Source organism: Silene latifolia, chromosome X, assembly GCF_048544455.1.
Source record: "Silene latifolia isolate original U9 population chromosome X, ASM4854445v1, whole genome shotgun sequence".
Taxonomy (NCBI): Eukaryota; Viridiplantae; Streptophyta; class Magnoliopsida; order Caryophyllales; family Caryophyllaceae; genus Silene; species Silene latifolia.
In genome coordinates, this window is record NC_133537.1 from 119,337,354 (window position 1) to 119,343,492 (window position 6,139).

Genomic DNA, 6,139 nt, shown 5'->3' on the forward strand with positions numbered 1-6,139 from the left:
ATGAGGTGATTAGGGAAAAGGTAAAAGTGGCGCCAATAGAGGACAAGATGATGGAAAATCGACTAAGATGGTTTGGCCATGTGAGAAGGAGACCTATGGACGCAGCAGTTAGGAGGCTGGAGACTTGGAGAACAGAAAAAGTTCCTAGGGGTAGAGGGAGACCGAGACAGACATGGCTGAGAGTGATAGAGCATGATATGAGATTTCTTGGGCTTGAGGAGAGAATGGTGACGGAGAGGGCACAATGTAGGGAAAGGATACATGTGGATTTTTAGTATTTGATGTTATTTGACATATTTAGTGTTTTTATTTAATTTTTAAAAAATTTATTTGTTCTTCTCTCTTTTATTACACTTTTTTACAAACAACTTTCTTATATATTTTACTTGGTTCACTTTTAAGGTATTCCAGACCTTTATATTTTACTTTGGTTTTCAAATCTTTATTCTCGATTTAAATTTTAAATTTTTATAAAAGAAATCCAGATTTCGATTTTTAAAACCTATAAGTTTACCTTGACTCTTGTATTATGTTTCACTCTCCCTTTTGTTTTTCATTTTTCCTTTTCTATTTTGTTCGCATTTTGAGGTGTGCGTTCACCATGAACGGTTTTAAATGATGATTCATGTCAGCCGACCCCAAATCATTTTGGGATTAAGGCTCTGATGTTGTTATTGTTGTTGTTGTTGTTGTTGTTGTTGTTGTTGTTGTTGTTGTTGTTGTTGTTGTTGTTGTTGTTGTTGTTGTTGTTGTTGTTGTTGTTGTTGTTGTTGTTGTTGTTGTTGTTGTTGTTGTTGTTGTTGTTGTTGTTGTTGTTGTTGTTGTTGTTGTTGTTGTTGTTGTTGTTGTTGTTGTGTTTTAAATGATGATTCATGTCAGCCGACCCCAAATCATTTTGGGATTAAGGCTCTGATGTTGTTAAGGCTCTGATGATGTTGTTGTTGTTGTTGTTGTTGTTGTTGTTGTTGTTGTTGTTGTTGTTGTTGTTTTTGTTGTTTTTGTTGTTGTTGTTGTTGTTGTTGTTGTTGTTGTTGTTGTTGTTGTTGTTGTTGTTGTTGTTGTTGTTGTTGTTGTTGTTGTTGTTGTTGTTGTTGTTGTTGTTGTTGTTGTTGTTGTTGTTGTTGTTGTTGTTGTTGTTGTTGTTGTTGTTGTTGTTGTTGTTGTTGTTGTTGTTGTTGTTGTTGTTGTTGTTGTTGTTGTTGTTGTTGTTGTTGTTGTTGTTGTTGTTGTTGTTGTTGTTGTTGTTGTTGTTGTTGTTGTTGTTGTTGTTGTTGTTGTTGTTGTTGTTGTTGTTGTTGTTGTTGTTGTTGTTGTTGTTGTTGTTCTTACACTTAAATAAGTGAAGATAAAACTTGGCCTTGACTATAACTCATTTTCGTTTCCCACCCTAACGTATCTTGTAATTAATCTCTTTCGATAGCTCAATTCTCGTTTAAAGAACATCATTCACCCCAAATGATCCCCGAATACAATGGACACGCGTCGGACACGTGCCCAAGTACTATGGACACGCGTCGGACACGTGCCCTAATAAATGAATAAAGTTAGACACGGCTTAATAGGTGTCTGACACGTTTAGGCGTATATCCGACGGGTGTTGGTGTCCGACACGATGTCGGATACGGGACGACTGATTAAGAGGAGTGTCCGTGTAACACCCCATTCTTACCCGACCAAGGTAATTGGGAAGTGTTACCATCTCGGTTTCCCGAGGCGGTAAACCGGAGATACAATCAAGAAACATTTATTATAAATAACAATTTTAGCTAATTACATAACCATGAATGAATAAATAAAAGAAAGTACAACTCATGACAACTATAATCTTCTAGCCAAATATACTCGACTCAGATGTCATCAAGGCTCGTCCCGTCTCCCACGTGCTATCAAGATAACTGTACTCAACCTGCTCCCCATATGATCGGAAATATCATATGGATCGACACAGGCCACCCCGGAAATAGGTGGCAATTACACAGACACACAAACGTTAATTTAAAAAAAGAAAGTGTGACACAACTCAAAGTGTGTGTAATACCTCGTAGTTTCTAAGGCGTTCACTTGACCGAGTAGACCGAGTGGACCGAGTATAACCAATACTAGACTTAGTGGAGTTGTTATAATGTCCGCTTATAGAAGGGTCGTCTTAAAACTGTCACAACTTGAGATCTAGATATGTTATTAATGTGATTCCAATTGGAGGTGATAGCTTGTTCTATTACGATTCTAACAGTAGGTCAAACGCCCTAAATGATCAAGAAACAAGTGAGATATGACTGTTTTACGAAAACTGGTCATTGCTGAGAACTGTGTCGCACTCGACCGAGTGAAGTTCACTCGACCGAGTGGACTGGCACTCGACCGAGTGAGTGACAATCGAACGAGTGGACTCGACACTCGATCGAGTGCCGCTGTTTTCAGAACACGAGATTTATCCCTTTCTCCCCTGACCCTAAAATCATTTCCACCTTCTTCCTTATCTCTCCAAACTCTCTCTATTCTCTCTAAAACCCTCATAAACACATTTATATGGGATTCAAGCTTGAATTAGAGGATTGCTCACCTTCTCCATCATCCTTTCACCTTGTAAGTTGAGATCTATCCTTTTTTCTAGTCTTATGAACCCTAATTTTTGGGGGTTTTTGATTGGGTTGATTAATTAGTAATTATTGTTAATATATGGGTAATTAGTGGGTAATAATAAGGGGTTTTGTGTTGTATTATTGTATAGAGTGATTTGTGATAGTTATTATGTGATTTATGTAGGATGAGACGGTTTTATGAGATGGATACTTGGTGATTTCGACTAGCTTATGGAATATGCTAAAAGGTAGGTTAATCCTACTCGGTTTCAATAATGTGGTGTTGTTTATGTTGTAATTAGTCTCACATAAATTAGGGCATTTGCGTTATAACATGTTTAGTGGTTAATTGCATCATTAAAAGGATGATTATGAGATGTTGGGTTATAATTCATGTATTGGTTGTATTTGTGTGTGTAGAGGATATGTTGTTATTGTTGATTGTTTGGAGACGTAAGACGGTCTCCCTTGGGAGACCTTCTTACGCTTGAGTCGCCTCTTGGAGCTTCCCACTCCAAGAGGAATGTGCACATTAATGGCTTGAGTTTGGAGGGACGCGTGTGGTTGAGATACGACATCTGACAGGGGATCCGGTTGGCTTCTGGACCCGGTACGTCTGGGCGTGTCCCGGTACCTGTTTGTGGTTGTTGGTATGTCTTGGCGTGTCCCGGTACCAGTGTGGTTGTCGGTATGTATGGACGTGTCCCGGTACCGTGGTGGTTGTGGGTACGTCTGGGCATGTCCCGGTACCGGTGTGGTGGTTGTTTGATAGCGTCTCATTCATATTAGTAGTCATGTTGCATATTCAAACACTTGAGTCATGTCGCACTTTATTTGTTTATTGAAACTGACGTTTGTGTGTCTGTGCATTGTCACCTGTCTCTTTTGGGGTGGCATTGTCACCTATCTCTTTTGGGGTGGCATGTGTCGATCTATATGATATCCTTTGGTCATATGGGGAGCAAGCTAAGTACATGTTGTTTGGATAGTACGCGGGAGACGGGACAAGCTTGATGAGTCACGAGACGAGTGTAGTTAGTTAGATGAGTATAGTAGCCATGAGTTGTATTTATTCATTAGTTAATGGTTTGTAATCACTAAACTTGTCATTTATAATAAGTGTTTCTTTATTGTATCTCCGATTCACCGCCTCGGGAAACCGAGAAGGTAACATCTCCCAATTACCTTGGCCGGGTAACAAGGGGGTGTTTTAAAGTGGTATCAGAGCGACGATTTTGGAACCTAAACCAATGAACCCAAATGAAATTAGGAGTGTCTAATAAAATGAACCCGATATGAGTACAATAGGAGGTCGGTTTTGGGTTAGAAGGATCCATCATTTCAAAACTAGATCCTATTGTTTCGGTTGGTCACTACGTGGGTGGTTATGAGTCGGGAAACGTAAATTGAAATGTTGCATGAATTTTGCTTGTGTTATAGTTTTGTTGCACATGTTGGATTATATAGAAGTTGTGTGGTAAATGATAACATATTATAGCTGAAATAATGGAATTGAAATGTTTACTTGAGCGAGATATATGCGATACAAGTAGAGGAATGTTTCACATGAAATGCATTTATTTGTATAAGCATTGCGTTTTTGAATGGGATGAGTTTGAAGCCGTAAATTGCATAGCGGATAGGATTATTGCATGATATAATTGTTCATATGATATGTGATAACTAATAACATGTTTTAGTTGGATGAAAGTAATGATACGTATGTCATGTTTTGAGAATGGTTGTTACGTTTGGTATGTGAGGGGCACTAGCCCCGTTCTTTCGCATTTTTCATACCGTATATGTGTTTGAATTTCGCTAATGCCATAGTAGGATGTCATTAGTAGTAATTGTTAGTAAAATAACCGCTAGTATAAGCATAATAATTCTTAGTCGGAAATTGCAAACCAAAGAGAGGCACCCAGCCGAGTGCGAGCTAGTACTCGATCGAGTACCAGTCACTCGACTGAGTGGACCAATTTCCAGAAACTTTCAAGTTTCTGGAAGTGAGTCACTCGACCGAGTGGAGTGGGCACTCGATCTAGTGGACTCAGCACTCGACCGAGTGCCATTTTCTGGGTTGTGAAATTCGCAAGATTTGTATTATTACCTTGTTTCTTGCATTTCTTCATCATTTCTCATGGGAAAAATACCAAAATCTCTTTAAATCTTTTTCTAAAACTCCATTGTGGATGATTATTGCTTGGACTTAAGTTTTCTACTCCATTTTATCGTCTTAATTCTTGCTAATTAAACAATGTAAATGGTTTTCCCATCACTATTAATTTGTTCCAATTTGATTTCGTTTAAATCCACGCGATTTCTTCAAATTTCGCCAATTAAGTGCATGCCTTGTTTGATTCATTATGTTAATCACCTTTTATACCATTTATGATGTCAAGTGCAAAATTTTCATGTTGAATTTTGCCCAAAATTTTTCTTATGAACTCGAAAATATGTGTTTTCTTGAGTAAATAATTTGACTTGGTGTTCGTTGCATGATTAATCGTTTGACAAGGACTAAAGTTGAGTTGTTATCGCTAACTCTTATCATACATTTATTTATTTTTTAAAATTTTGTCACGAAATTTTGAAGTTTGGATGTTCATGTTTGAGTTTCGATTTATTCTAATGCTTAAAACTTACAGGGCGTTTGGTTAGAGAAAGGGAAAGGGAAAGAAAATTAGAAAGGGTAAGAGGGGGAAAGGTAAGGGATTACCTAACACTTAACTAGTTGTTTGGTTACATCAAGAAAATGAAGTGTGGTGTGGTTTGTTTTGTTGTGCGGGTGGTGGTTTAGGTGGTGGTGGTGGTGGCGATGTGGGGGTGGCTGTGGGGTGGCTGTGGTGGTGGCGGTGATGGTGGTGGTGGCGTCATGGTGGTTGTGGCGGTGGTGTTGTGGTGGTGGTTTATATGGGGTGGCTGTGGTGGTGGTGGTGGCGATGGCGTCTTGATGGTGACTGGTGTGGTGGGAGTCGCAAGTGTGGTGGTAGGTAAATAAGGGGATTGAAGGGTAATAAGGGTGATGAAATCTCATACTTCGGGGGGTGGGGGGTAAGGAAGGATTGAGGGGTAAGGAAGGGAATTTCATTCTCTATGTTTGTGTCAAACAAACACTAACAAATGAAATCAATAACTTTGTTTTCTGCCTAAATTAATATGTATATACATTGAGTTGAATATCGACTTTAAATATATAGTTTTATAGAATTATATGCTAGTATGCTACACAATTACACACATTCTTTTATAGATCATTATAAGTCTATAAGTACAGTTTTTCTAACGTGTGACCTTAAATTTATGGAGTTACTTTTTCACTTACGGACGTTACTCTTTCACACACTTTTTCATTTACTTTCCATCTAATACCCTTTTTACCTAAAACCTAAACTAATTAGGGGGTGTTTGGTTGGAGGTCTATAAGAAAGGGAAAGGGAAACAAAGCTATTGATTTCCTTTGTTGGTGTTTGTTTGACACAAACAAAGAGAACAAAATTCCCTTCCTTACCTCTCAATCCATCTAATTGCTTACCCCCCACCCCCAAAGGTATGAG